The sequence below is a fragment of the Panthera pardus genome, unplaced genomic scaffold, assembly GCF_024362965.1.
Source record: "Panthera pardus isolate Hobbes unplaced genomic scaffold, ASM2436296v1 HiC_scaffold_17, whole genome shotgun sequence".
Taxonomy (NCBI): domain Eukaryota; kingdom Metazoa; phylum Chordata; class Mammalia; order Carnivora; family Felidae; genus Panthera; species Panthera pardus.
The window spans coordinates 65,996,277-66,012,163 of NW_026526732.1; positions in this window are offsets into that span (position 1 = coordinate 65,996,277).

Sequence of the window (15,887 nt, forward strand, 5' to 3'; positions counted from 1 at the left end):
TCTGGATTAAGGAAGAGAAAGAGCTGATTTTACACTCAGCATATATGGAAAAACAGGGACATAGAAATTAAAAACTTTGTGTTCAGTATCTTTCCAGTTCTTGGTCCTATGCTTGATGCAGCCAGGTTGCCCTTCTACCTGTTGAATTCTGGCTTGTTTTCTTGGAAATATTCCTTTTTATTTATCTAAGTTAATTGCAATTAGTTTCTCCCAAGCATAAATAAAAGTTTTTAATATTTATTTTACTTCTTCAGCCTTATTGAGATATTAAGATATAATTGACAAATAAATTAATAAGATATTTAAATTGCACATTATGACTTGACACATATATGTATTATAAAAGAATTTCTCCCATCAAATAAGTAAACATTCTTAAATTAAAACACATGTACTTCTTGAAAAAGCCAACATTTGGGGCACCTGGGTGGCTCAGTCAGTTAAGCATCTGACTCTGGCTCAGGTCATGATCTTGCGGTCCGTGAGTTCCAGCCCCGCGTCAGGCTCTGTGCTGACAGCTCAGAGCCTGGAGCCTGTTTCAGGTTCTGTGTCTCCCTCTCTCTCTGACCCTCCCCCATTCATGCTGTCTCTCCCTGTCTCAAAAATAAATAAACGTTAAATAAAATTTTTAAAAAGCCAACATTTGAATATGTGCCATTCAGAAAGCATTGACAAGTTCTGTTATAGATAGTTATCTTTTCAGATTAGTGTTTTTGTTTATTTGAGTAAATATCTAATATTGGAATTACTGGATTGTATGGAGGAAGGTCTGTGCTATTTTCCCCAGTGGTTACATGAATTGACATTCCCACAGTAGTGTACGAGGGTTCTCTTTTCTCCACATCCTTGCCAACACTTGTTATTTCTTGCCTTTTAAAAAAAATTCTTCTCTTTTTGACATTAGTCATTCTGACTGGTATGAGATGAATCTCACTGGGGTTTTGATTTGCCCTTCCCTGACGATTAGTGATGTTGAGCATCTATCTTTTCATGTGTGTTGGCCATTTGTATGTTTTCTTTGCAAAATGTTTTTTCAGCTCCTTTCCCCATTTTTTAATCAGATTGTTTTGTTGCTGTTGAGTTGTATAAATCATCTATATATTTTGGATATTAACCCATTATTGGATATATCACTTGCAAATATCTTCTCATATTCAGTAGGTTGCCTGTTCATTTGTTGGTGGTTCCTTTCGCTGTGCAAAAGCTTTTCATTTTGGTGTATTCCCAATAGTTTATATTTGCTTTTGTTTCCTTTGCCTAAGGAGACATAGCCATAAATGTTGCTAAGGTTGGTATTAGAGATTACTGCCTAGGTTTTCTTCCAGAACTTTTATGGTTTCAGGTTTCTTTATAGGCCTTCAATATATGTTTAGTTTATTTATGTGTATGGTGTAAGAAAGTGATCCAGTTTCACTCTTTTACGTGTACCTGCCCAGTTTTCCTAGCACCATTTATTAAAGAGACTATCTTCCCCATTGTATGTTCTTGCCTCCTTTGTTGTAGATTAATTGACCATGTAAGTGTGGGTTTATTTCTGGGCTCTCTACTGATTTATGTAACTATTTTTGTGCCAGTAACGTACTGTTTTGATTACTACAACTTTGTGGTGTATCTTAAAATCTAGGATTGTGATACCTCCCACTTAGTATTTCTTTCTCAGGTTTCTCTATTGGAGGTCTTTTGTGGTTCAATAGAAATTCTAGGATTATTTGTTCTAGTTCTGTGAACAATGCTATTGGTATTTCAATAGGAATTGTACTGAATCTGTAGATTACTTTGGGTAGTATGGACATTTTAACAATATTAATTCTTCCAATCCATGAGCATGGGATATTTTTCCATTTGTGTTGTCTTCAATTTCTTTCACCAATATCCTATGCTTTTCAGAGTACAGGTCTTTCACCTCCTGAGTAAAATTTATTTAAATTTTAAATAACTTTAAATTAAATTTATTTGTAGGCATTTTGATCTTTTTGGTATAATTGTGAATGGGACTGTTTTCTTAATATCTCTTCCTGGTACTTCATTATTGGTGTATAGAAATGTAACAAACAGATTTCTGTGTATTAATTTTGTTTCCTGCAACTTTAGTGAATTTATTAGTTCTAATAGTGTTTTGGTGAAATCTTTAGGGTTTTCTATATATAGGATCATATAATCAGCAAATAATGACAATTTTACTTTTTCTCTATCAATTTGGATGCCTTTTATTTATTTTTCTTGTCTGACTACTGTGGCTAGGACTTCCAGTAGTATGTTGAATAAAAGTGGTGAGATGGCATTTTTGTATTATTCCTAATCCTAGAGAAAAGCTTTCAGGTTTTACCATTGAGCATGATGTTAGCTATAGGTTTGTGTATATAGCCTTTATTATGTTGAAGTATGGTCCACCTAAAACCACTTTGTTGAGAGTTTTTATAATGAATTGGTGTTGTATTTTGTCAAATGCTTTTTCTGCATCTATTTAGATGACTATACAGTTTTTATTCTTCCTCTTCTTGATGTGATGTATCACGTTGGTTGATTTGTCAATACTGAACCACTTTTGCATCGTTGGAATAAATCCCAGTTGACTATACTAAATGATCTTTTCATTGTATTGTTGAACTTGGTTTGCTAATATTTTTGTTGAGGCTTTTTGTATCTATGTTCATCAAGTGTATTGGCCCATAGTTTTATTTTTATTGTAGTGTCTTTGCCTGGCTTTTGTATCTGTGTAATGCTAGCCTGGTTGAATTTGGAAGTTTTCCTTCATCTTCTAATTTTTTTGGAATAGTTTGAGAATGGGTACTAACTCTTCTCTAAATGTTTGGTGGAATTTACTTATGAAGCCATGTGATACTAGACTTTTGTTTGTTGACAGGTTTTTTATTACCAATTCAATTTTTTACTCATAATAGTTTGGTTCAAATTTTCTATTTCTTCTTGATTCAATTTTGGAACCATTTGTTCTAGTTGTCCAATTTGTTGGCACATATTATTTAATAGTTTTCTATTTATATTTATATGATGTTTGTTGTCTCTGCTCCATCTCTGAGTTTCTTTTTCTTTTTTGATAAATCTGGCTATGATTTATCAATTTTGCTTATCTTTCAAAGAACTAGTTCTTGCTTTCATGATCTTTTCTATTTTGTTTTTTAGTCTCTATTTCATTTATTTCTTCTCTAATATTTGTTATTTCCTTCCTTCTAATCTGGACTTTGTTCTTTTTCTAGTTCCTTTAGATATAAGGTTAGAAGAGTTGAGATTTTTCTTATTTCTTGGGGCGGACTTGTATCACTATAAATGTCCCTCTTAGAATTGCTTTTTCTCCATCTCAAGATTTTGGGCTGTTGTGTTTTCATTTCCATTTGTCTCAAAGTATTTTTTTTATCTCCACCTTTAGTCCATATGTGTCTTTGGATCGTGAGTCTTTTGCAGGCAGCATATAAATAGGCATTACATTGGTAATGAACTCCAACTTTTGTCTGGGAAACTCTTTCTTTCTTTCAATTCTGAATGATAACCTCGCGAGGTAGAGTGTTCTTGCTTGTAGATTTTTTTTTTCCTTTAAGCACTCTGAAGGCCTCTACCTTCTGCCTGCAAAGTTTCTGTTGAAAAATAAGCTGGTAAACTTATGGGGTTTCCTTTGTATGTAACTATTCTGTTTTGTCTTGCTGCTTTTTAGATTATTCCTTTATCTTTATTGTTTATCATTTTAATAATATTTCTTGGTGTGGACCCCCTTGGATTCATCTTCTTATTGGCTCTCTGTATTTCCTATACCTGGATGCCTATTTCTTTCCTTAGATTAGGGAGGTTTTTGGCTTTTATCTTTCAAGTATGTTTGTTTTCTCTTCCCCCACCCCCACCCCAAGCTTTCCGGTAATCTCTATAATGTGGAATTTACTAAGCTTGATGATACTGCAGAGTTCCCTTAGCCTATTCTCATTTTTTTTCTTGTTTGCTGTTCAGCTTCATTGTTTTCCATTTCCTGTCTTCTAGATCACTGAAATACTCTTCATCTTCTTATCTGCTGTCAATTCCCTCTAGTATGTTTCAGTCATTGTATTTGTCATTTTTGACTGGATCTTTGTTGAAGTTCCCGGTGAGTTCATCCACTCTTTCCTCAAGTGCAGTGAATATCTTTACGACCATTACTATGAACTCTTTATCAAGCATATTGCTTATTTCATTTAGCTCTTTTTCTGTGGTTTTGTCTTATTCTTTCATTTGGGATATATCCCTCTACTTATTTTGTCCAACTCTGTTTTTTTCTATGTATTAGGTAGGCCAGCTATATCTCGTGGTCTTAAAAGTAGTGGCCTTGGGTAGAAAAGGCCCTGTGGTGCCTTAGAGTACAATCACCCCTGGTTAATAGAATCAGGTGTTCCAGGTGTGTCTCCTGTGTCAGCTGTATGCACACAGCTAGCCACAATTGCTGTGGTCACACTGATGGATGGGGCTGGCCTTCAGCCCAGCTAGCTGCAATGACCTGCTGTGCCTACTGTGGACACACTGGGCATGGTTTGCTCCCCATGCTATTGAGAGGCCAGGCTGCAGCTGCTGTGGCCTATTTGGTGGGTGGGACTGGCACTCAGCCTAGCTGCCTGTAATTAGCCTCTGCTACAGCTGCAGATGTACCTAATGGCAGTGTTTGCTGCCTGTGCAGCCAACAAAGAGGCCTGGCTGCAGGAACCATGGGTGTACAGGTGTGTGGGATTATCTTCCCCACTCTCCAGTGCAGGTGTCACTTTGTAGTGGCACCAATCCTGCCCAGGGCTACCTGTCAGATGTGGTGGAGCAGGAGCTGCTTGTGACGGATGCCTAATAAGGCAGGAAGGCTGGGTATGGTGAGTTTGCCCAACAACACCAGGTTGGGACATGTGGTGCTTGCAAGGTAGATGGAGAGTGTTAGAACTGGCTTTTGCAAGCATCCAGCTATCTACACTGGAGAGAAGCAAGAAAATGGTGACTATCAGCACTGTTTTTATTCCTAGAGATATCTCCCTTTTCCTCCAGTACATGTTCTAAGATCAGTCAATAAGCCTCCTTCAATGCACCCCAAGTGCTTTCAAACTAGTGCTTTTGTGTTGTGTCTTAGACTACTTTATTTATCAGGTTGGCTCTTTAAGGAGACAGACTAAGTTATCTACTACCCTCCAGCTCTGATGGAGTCAAGCCTACTGATTTTCTAAACTCCTGGAATTAAGCTCTCCTGATTTTCTAAGCCAGATATTATAGGGACTCATGTTCTCAGTGATGGTCCCCAGGGCCAGGGTACCCCATGTGGGATTAATCCACTTGCTTCTCCACGCTTGTGTTGTCTTTTAGTTTGTGGTTAGTCACACTGGAAAACTGGCTCCCAATCACATCTCTGCCCCTCCTACCCTTTTCAATGCAGCCTTTCCACTAGGAATAACTGTGGAAGACTTGTTCTGCCGGTCTTCAGGTCATTTTCAGAGTTAGTTTCAATTGATGTAGTTGCTGCCTCAGTGTGTCCCTGGGAAGATGCTGAGCTTACATCTTCTCACTCCACCATCTTCCCCCTCTCTCAATTTTTTTTCTTTTTTCAGCTTATTGTGCGTGTGTGTGTGTGTGTGTGTGTGTGTGTGTGAGAGAGAGAGAGAGAGAGAGAGAGAGAGAGAGAAGGAGAAGGAGTGTAAGCAGGGGAGGGGCAGAGAGAAAGAGAGAATCCCAAGCAGGCTCCAGGCTCAGTGTGGAGCCCTCATGACGTCAGTCTCATGACCATGAAATCATGAGGTCATGACCTGAGTTGAAATCAAGAGTCAACACTTAACCAACTGAGCCACCCAGGAGCCCCTGGTTCATTTTTCCTTTTATTATTGTAGAGGAACCATTTTAATTCCTAATAATATATTCTCACTTAAAGTTTATTTTGTATGCTAAATTATAAGATACTAGCTCTTTATATATATGTGTGTGTATATATATATATATATATATATATATATATATATATATACATACATATGTATATATATACACACACACACATTTATATTCATATTTATTCATTTATATCCCATTATAACCTAACTGTATCTGTACTTCTTTACGACTTAGAGTATTTACAGATTTTGTCTTGCTATCCATCTCATAATCATTGCCTTTTATTTGGCAAGTTGTTTTCCCATTTACATTTATTATTGCTATGTTTAATCGCATCCATGATATTTTGAATGAATGTGTTTCCAGTGTAGTTTCATATTTGTTTTGTTTTTTTTCCAAGAATTCCAGTGATATTAATGGTCTTAAGATTTGTTTTTTGGAGGGGGGATAACTTTTACTTTAGGAATTTCCCTAAATTTAGTTATCACAAATCTCCTGACGTTATGAGATAAAATGAATTCCCAAGAAAATCTCTCTCCCTCCTTCTCTCCCTGGTAATTCAACAGAGACATACATAAATACTTATTATTGTTTGGTGCTTAAAGACAGACTTTGTCTTTTCTTCATTTCTACTGAAATAGTAATCCTTTCAGGGTGTAGCTTTACATATGAAGTCTCAATTCCAGCTGCCACATCATTGTGTATAAAGGCATCACTCTTTGGGTCCCTGTGGGAATTTCTTCTCTCCAATCCCCAAATTGCTGAGACAAGCAGCCTCTCACACCCCAAGCAACTATGAATTCTCACTGTTTTTTTGACACATGAAGATTTCTCTTTCTTTTCAGTAAGCTCAGCTCCATGTTTTATGTTATTGTATCAAGAGGGATTTAAATTATCATGCTCTGTCATTTCTAGAATTCAAAGCTTTTTTTTTTAACTTAAGAAGTTAAAAACTTAAAGGCATAAAAAAAAAAAATCATAGTAAATCATACTTAACCTATCTCCTGAATGAGTGGAGCTATCTAAACCTTTTTTCCCCAAACTGCAACCTAAATATCTCATTGTTTCCATTCAATTATAAACTCCCTGATTCTATGGTACAATATTATTTATAACTGATCCAAAACTATATTTGCTGGTAATGGAATATTTGAAGTGACTGAATTTCTCTGCTTTTAATTAGATCACACTTTTTCCAGCAATGACACAAATTTAATAAATGACTTAGCAAAATCACCATTTACTTCTCAGTTTAGAGGTGCACCAAACAAAAACACAAATATTTCATTGTCCTGCTGGACAAGCCACTTACCAGAGACTAGACATTTTCTCAGATACCTTTAAAAATCTAGAGACAGCCTCTGTTAAAAAAATCCCAAATGATGTGCTTTCTTCTCCAACATTTCTACTCAGTTAGTAGGAATTTGTCACTCTTTACACTGTCAAATTTAAATACAAAAGAATAGAAACTTTAATCCAATTCTTAATCCTTCAAAACCACCCAAGGAGGAAAAAGAATCCTTTTAAACCAGGTTATAATAATTTTCACTCACTTCTGCAATAGGAATAGAGCACAAATTAGACATAAAAAATCCCTTTCAACTTTTGAGCACAATTTTAAAGTAAAGTTTTATTCTGAATTTGAAATTTGCCAAGGTCTGTGGCTGAGTTTCAGATACCCACTTCCCTTCTTGGCAGTAGATAATTTGGAAATCAGAAGTCTGCACATTTGAGATATTTCCAGGCTTGGAGTGTCAAAAAGACAAGATGGCATATGGTGAAGTAAAAGGGATTTCTCACATTCAGGAACACATTTCAACTTCCAAAACATAAAAATAAATAAGTGCTTTTTCAAATTCATAAAAGAAATAATGAGAATTTTGCCCAAATATTATAGACATACCAAAGTTAAGCAGCAAGATGTTTAAGTCTGTCACTTCCTGCAAGCTTTCCACTAAATGGATAAGTTCAAGTTTCAGGACTGTCATATTAACTTTGGCATAAAAATGCTTCCTTCTTTGGCAAAGATGACAGTATTCCCCCTCAAAGAAAAATTATAGTCTAATTAAAGTATACAATTTGATGTTTTTATACCAACGTTTTCCTGGGAAGTTTCTTCAATACTCCACTTGCTAATTTTAAGTTCAATGGATCAGAATATGGAGGGAATTGATGTGGTGAACACAAGGTCTATGAAGATGGTTTGCTGTGCTGTCCATTTACCTGCTCAGTTCTTTATCCTGCCTGGTTGTTATAAAACAGAAGCTGGTATATTTTTGAGTCTTACTATAATAGTTCTTTTATTTATTGGTCTTGTGAGCATGTTGATACATGTTATCACTTCAAGTGTTACAGAAGAAATAAGGACTCACGAATTAAATCAATCAACTTTGTTATTTTTCTGATAAACTCTTAGCAGAAAAAATAAAAATACTCACTAGAGAGTGAACCATTGCTCAAGCTTATAGATTTCCATGATTTACAACAATACTGTATGTTATCAATTGTTTCATTAATGCGAATACTTAAAAAAATACTTTCTTCTTAATTGCAGAGTAACTTATTTGACAACAGTCCCATAATCGTTTGGGCCAATTTAAGGGGATTATGTGGAGAAATCTTGCAACTTTAACAAGAAAGTTTTATGAAGTTGCCCATATGACTCTTTGTTCATTATTTAGATTTATACGAGGGATATCTTTGTGCGACAGCTTCTTTAGAATGTGAGTGCAAGGCTAAACACATTTGGAAAATGACAAAGTTATCAAAGAAAGTAGCATATTGTAAAAAAAAAATTTATAAAGCATTTTTCCAAACTGTCAGATTATAGAAAGCATTTGAACATGGGTAGAATGGGATTTTTTTCAACATTTTAAAGTAATGAGAAATTAACTGTTAACTTTTTAAATGTCTCACTTTCCTAAGATATCAAGTATGGAATTTGAGTAAAAGTGGCTCCTGGTCTTAATCCTCCAAATTTGTGTATGAGGGAGAAAAAAAGAGGTATAGAATAAATGTGTAGGTCTGGATAATAAAGCATTAGTTACTTAATCCATCTGGACTTCACTTTTTTATCCACAAAAACCATTTATTTTTGCTATCATAAGTTAATTTATACATAAAAGCACCCTGAGCTTTCTAAGGAAAATTCAGCATCAAAAAATAAGGGGCTTGCTGACACGATAACTTCTTTTAGAATTAATATGTCATGTGTGTTAGATCATTTCATTTGTAGAAATCATCCAAAGTCACCATTTCCCTCAGTTTCATCACAGAAAAAATATGTTTCACTTACATCTGAGGTCATAATTTGGCCCGTCAACCAGAAATAGAGAAAATCAAATCTACATCAATATGTATAACATTAAGAGTTACCAAATATCCAATACTATTCTCCAAGCTTCCTGTGCCCCTTCTATGATGATTTTTATGCTTAGCTTTTTTTTAAGTTTTCACAAGTAACAGATCAGATACATAATATGCTTCACTTTTATATTCAGATTACATGTTACCAATAGATTCTTCCTCACATGAGCCCACTCTTCCCTGATGGTATCTAAAAAATAGACTGAGGTGTTTGAAAAGTTGTCCACTCCTGTGAATACTTAAGGTATCTCAGTTTCAAGATAACTTAGCATTATTTAAAATTCAGAGGTTTATACAATGAAAACATCTGAGTTCTCTCCCATGGAGTGAAGGATTAGTATTGCAGCAAAGAGAGATATATATGAGATAAAATTTTAAGTACTTCTGAGAACAGCTCTGGGGATATCTGTATCAAGAATCAGCTTAATATTAATGTGAAATTGGGAGTAATTATCCAATGTAAAAGAACACAAACTATTTAATACGTAATATTTAAAACTCACTAATTCTGTGTAATATTTTACCAATTTCCTTTTAGAAATGTAAGGATAGGGGCACCTGGGTGGCTCAGTCAATTAAGCATCTGACTCTTGATCTCGGCTCAGGTCATGATCTCATGGTTTGTGAGACTGGGTTCCATGTTAGGCTCCATGTTAACAGTGTGGAGTCTGTTTGTGACTCTCTCTCTCTCTCTCTCTCTCTCTGCCCCTCCCTCCCACCTTCACTCCCTCTCTCCCTCAAAATGAATAAACTTAAAAACAAAGAAATGTAAGAATAGTAATGCATCATAATACATCTACATGTGTGCATGTCATTAAGTACTGTTTGTAAACAAGATTTTTAATTTAATTTTATAGCTTTTCCAAAATCAATAAATAAAAATTGTTTAAAATTTTCCTTACTCTTGTAGTAAAATAGACAGCTTGTGATGACATTCTCGTAGAGGAAGCAGAGTTTGCTTGTGTGATTATAACGTTAGGACACCTCCTCAAAAGTGGAATTTCTGATGCAAAGAACATGGACAGAGTTTTCAGACTCTCTCTAGATTTATTCCCTAGGTAATTTCACACTCTCCTTATGGTTGTAAATACTATGCACAGAAGACTGTTGACTGTGGAGCTCTAACCAGCCACCTCTCCTAAACTCCGAAGTTATAGGTCCAACTAAACAATGTCTGCAAACATAATAAGTACCTAAAACTTTAAAGATGCAGAAAAGGAAAAAAATATCCTCCCAAGAAAAGTTGTCCTCCGAGTTTTATCTTCATTTCAACCAGTGGCACCTCTGTTCTTCCAGTTGCTGAGCAAACTTAAAAATTTGAATCGTTTTAGGGTTTTCATTTTCCCTGAAAATGTACATTCATTGCAGTAGCATATCCTATTTCTGTGAAATGTGTCCAAAACACACCTAATTCTTAATACTTGTGCTACTGCAACCATATTTAGACCAGCCTCATCTTACATAGATTATTCTACCCTTCCCCTCTTGCATCATGCACATGGCAACCAGAAGGATACAGTTAAACTTCAGGTTATGTCATGCCTGTCCAGTTCAAAGTGTGCTAACCACTGTTCGTTTCACTGAATGAAAGTCCTTACCACGTCTCATAATGCCCTACCTGATCTGGCTATTCCCCATCTCTGATCTTCCTCTCTCCCCCAACACACTGTCACCTGCATTGGCCTCCTTGTTTTACTTCAAACATGTCAAACATGCCCTTTCCCTAGGTTCTTTTTAAACACTGTTCCATCTACCTGGATTGCTCTCCCTCCCACATCACAAGGTGTCCCATTCCCTTCCTTCTTTCAGGTTTCTGCTCATCTGATACTTATCTGAGATGCCCTCAATAACCACCATTTGTAACACGGCACTCTCTATCCTAATATTCGATCTTGCTTTGTCCTGTTTGATTTTTCTTTATAGCTCTTATTACTATCCAATTAGTTTTTTAATCATTATTTTTTTTCACTCCCAATGCAATGTCACTTGGAATAGGCCAGGGTTTTGTCACTTTTGTTTTTACCTATTTCATCACATCTAGGACATTTCTTGGTTGATGTGTCCTTTATATATTAATTGAACTAATTAAGATTTTTGATGCATATTAGCAAATAGCTTTCTACAAGTTTGAATCGGTTAATTCTATCAGCAACAATATTTGAAGGTACCTTTTCAATCGTGCCTTAACCAACATTTGGAAATGTAGCTCTGTGCTCCTACACACACACACACACACACACACACACACACTTATTCATTCTTGTTCTCTCTCTTTCTACAGGGCTAATAGAGAGAGAGTAGAGGAATGACTTAAGATTAGGGCATTTCATTGTAAGTAGAATACTCTGGATAAGTGGAGCCTTGGATTGTAGAGAATTGCTGATGACTGAAAGAGGAGAGAAATAAGAAGAGTGCAAAGACAAATGCAAAAGAGAAAGGTAGAGGGCAATGCTGTACAACAATAGGAAACAGATTTGGGGAAGCTATTTTAGCCAAGAACTGAGATGGACATTGGGTTTTCACATATACCCAAATCACTAATTACAGTTTTGCACGTTTTCTGAGAATGTGCTCGGAGAACTAGAACACCAGAAGGAAACTTAGTTTTCACTATATATGTTTGGGAGCAGAGAAAACAGAAGACCACAAATACTACACCATGATTAGTCTGGGTGGTGAGATAATGGATTATGGTTTTAAGTAAATTATCTCATTCAATTCTCACAAGAACTCCTTGAATTAGCTTCTATTATTAGTTTGTAAGTATCTTGCCCTAAGTCCCAAAGCTAGAGCTAAACTTTTGAGTTCTAAATTATTATAAATTCACAAAATATTTTTTTTAATTCTAAGACTAAAAATATTCTCTGTCTCCTCTTCCCTTTTCCTTCTCTCCATCTCTTTCTATTTCTCTATCTCTGTTTATCTATCCATCCGTATATGCATCATAACTGGGTAATTCATGGACTAATAATGAGAGTGTGCCATAAATCAAGATTTATGATTACTCTAATTCTGAGAACTTGCATTTCATTTAAATAAAATGTTCTTTGTTTATAATGGATATTGTGACTGATACTCACTATTCATTCCCCCCCTTATATGCTTAGCCTAAATTAATTATGGTAGACTAAATTCACCATCTTTACCAGTGATTCATTCCCAGTTTGATAGGCTTTAAACTCTTTGGGCCAGTAAGAGACCAGAGAAAAAAAAATTCTCCAGGATTTTGGTAAAAATAAGCAAGTAGTTCTCATTCCTATCCCACCTGATGAAAACAAAAAAGAATCATTTCATCTCTAATGTTAAAAACTAACATTGGGTGAAGCCAACATTTGTCTGGCAAAGGAAACATATAAGAGATAAAGATAGAAAGATAGAGAAGTGAGAGAGAGAGTGTATGTGTGCTTAGAATTGACATTTAAAAATCACTAAAAAAAAAGATACTGTTTATTACCAAAGGTTAAACATAGTAAATGATAATTAGGATGTTCTATTGGGTTAGAGAGTAGTCTCTACTCCCACACAGAATACTTAGTAAATAGGACATGGATCCTTGTGGAAGCAACTTGCAAATGAGGAAAACAAAAACACACACACACATTACAAATTTCTCACTTTCACACTAGGTTTTAAACTAGAAGCGTTTCAATGATTACTGGGCTAAACTGGGATATTATTATTGGCAAGTTAACTACTGCCGAATGCTTATGAGACTTGATAAAACAATGTTGTTAGCAATTACTACAATAAAATAAAATGAAATAAATATTCCATACTATACAAACTGAGTTGTGACTATTCACCACATCATGTAGCATTTAAAATATAAATCACTATTCATCTTTCTAGTGATATATACCCTCAATTAGCTATCAGTTTATTTTCATATGTCCAAAATTAACAAATTTATATTAAAGGATAACAATCTTAGTGGAATTTTAGGGGAAAGATTATTTAGTGCTGCATTTAAAATATGTAAATTACTGCTAATTATTTATTGTTGAATATTTTTTTAGTCAAAGGAAGAGTTATTATAAGTCATTTACCTGGTACCACAATAGGAAAAAAAAATAGATGTAGATGGCTTTTTATTAACTCAATCATAGTTTAACTCTTCAAAAGGATATCAGGAAAAAACTTTAGCATGACATACAAGGATCAATGAATTCTGGCTATTGCCTGATCTTTTGCATTTCCCTCATAAAACCTTTGTTCTAAAAGAGCAAAATCTGAGAAATTTTGTTCTCTTTCTTTGGGTTAATTTTCCTTTCTTTTTTTCTTATTCTTTTATCACATCTTCTCCTATAAGCGTTTTCTTTATTCTTAGGCTTACAAGATGCCACTAGTCTATGTCTCTATACCATCCTATATCTAGTATTTTACTAGATTTTATTATGTTGCATAATACTTCTGTAGTTGTCCATCCCTCCCACTAAAATGGAATTTCCTTGATAACAGAGTTCTTTTTAACTCTTCATTCTTAATACATATCACAGGCCCTAGCATATGTGAAAAACTCAGTAAGTATTTGTTGAATAAATGTATTTAGAAATAAATATAGTGGGACACCAGTAAATTCTGTGTCCCAGAATTTAAATTTGGGTTCTAAAAGGCACCTAGCTCATTAGGTCATTAAAACTCAGTCGTTAAAGTATGTGACTCTTAATCTTGGAGTTGTATGTTTGAGGCCCATGTTGTGTGTAGAGATTCCTTAAAAAGAGAATCTTTTAAAAAATAAATTTTGGTTCTATATAATGTATTTTGTTATTATGATATAAATAAGTTTCAAAAATATTATCCAGGCCAACTTCCTAAATAGAATTACACTACACTTAAGCAATTATAGAGTGCCAATTATATTCCCAAGGTTTATATTAAAATATTTTATAAAAATATTATGTAAATTCATAAAGATATTACAGCAGATATAACTATCTAATTGCATGTTTTAAATAAATTGAGAAAATAAATCTTTGTCGAGTTAAAGAAGGTAACTGAGAGATGTACATGGAAAAGCAGACATTTATAAAGCAATATCTAAGCAGAACTGTTGTATATATTAAGAAATCAATCATTATTTACTATAAAAAAAAAACAAAAAAAATTGGTAGCTCCCAGGAGAGAAGCAAGAAGCAAAGAATCAGGCGTATGAATAATAACCATGGATATTAAATGCTGAAATGCATGCATGATGTCTTACACATTGCCATTGGAAGATTCCATTCAAATTATTTCTGTGTCTGCCCTCATGATTAACCTTTCAGAAAAGGGAATCTGACTAGTCTACTTCTGAAATTAGGGGAAATGTGGTTCTTTGACTAGCAAACCAGAATCATGTAGCTTTTTGTGTAATTGGGAGTGAGGAGAGATAATTTTCCCAAAGGTCACAGATTAAATCAAAAACAAAAACAATGTCAGAACCTACCATAGTCATTTAAATTCTCAGACTTTATGTAGATCTCAAGTTTTTCTTTTTATAAAATCTTGTAACACAAGAAGTAAGTAGTTGGTCTGAGTAGACAATAGAGTTAACTATTGATTGATATTTTAGAGGTATACTATGAATTAAAAACTTCCATTCATTTTTTCAATTGAAATTAGCTAATATCCAGGAAAATTAACTCACTCTGTGGGTCTACCAGAAGGATCAGAAAAACAGAAACTCATTATTATATCTTTTAAGAGACAGAATTTGTTATGATAGAAGATTGAGTGAACGGATGTTTGGAGGATTAAATTTTTTTTAAAAAAAATACTAAAATAACAAAGTAGCAATAACTACAGGAAGGAGGTGTTACCCATCCAGACGGAGAAACAAAGGTGATGCTAGGATCTAGACTCTTAGAGGAGGAGGTCCTCTTAGATCCAGATCAGTGTCTATTCCTCTGGGAAGCAGGTTCTACCTGGCAAAGAGAGTAGACTGCAATTGGTTTTGGAACACCCAGGGAAGCAGGGGATTGGAAGGAAGAGCTGCAGGGGCAAAGGGACATTATTGTGCTAGGAGAGCCAACAAGCAAAAGGACAAGAGAAAGTTCTTTCTCCTCTTTTCCTACCATACCTTATTCCTCGTATATCTCTCTTAATAAAGGAGGATTGAAGTTCCAGCTACAAAAAAAGAGTGTAGAAGAGGGAGAGACAAAAGAGTGTTGAAGCTGAGAGACAATAGCTTCATAACCACTACAAACAATGTTACATTTTACCAAACTGTTATGTGTTTGCATTAGCCCTTATTTTATTGGCATTTTAACTTGGTGTCATTAATTGCAAGTTATTTACTGTAATACTGATAGTATGTAGAATGAGAGTAAAGTTTATGTGAATTTAATTTTTGTTTGGTTAAAGTTACCCAATTTTTGACTAGCTAATTCTAGAATTCTAACTTTTTACTAGGTAATAGTTTTATAATACATTGATGATTCTTTGGCCTAGTAAATAAACCCAACATTATAATTCGTTGCCATTTTTGTCTTCCTTTAAGGCAGAGGATATCTATAAGCCTGCCATGCCACATATAGCCCATTAGTCACAGGAGAAAACAGACAGCGGTGTGTGGAATGGATCAGCCCAAATTCATCATGACCACTAAAAAACAACACAAAACAAATATCCTATTAGTGATGTGCCAAGAGCTTGATCATTTCGAGTGAAGGATGGCATGTTAATGAATATATATAAAGTCAGTTCTCAAA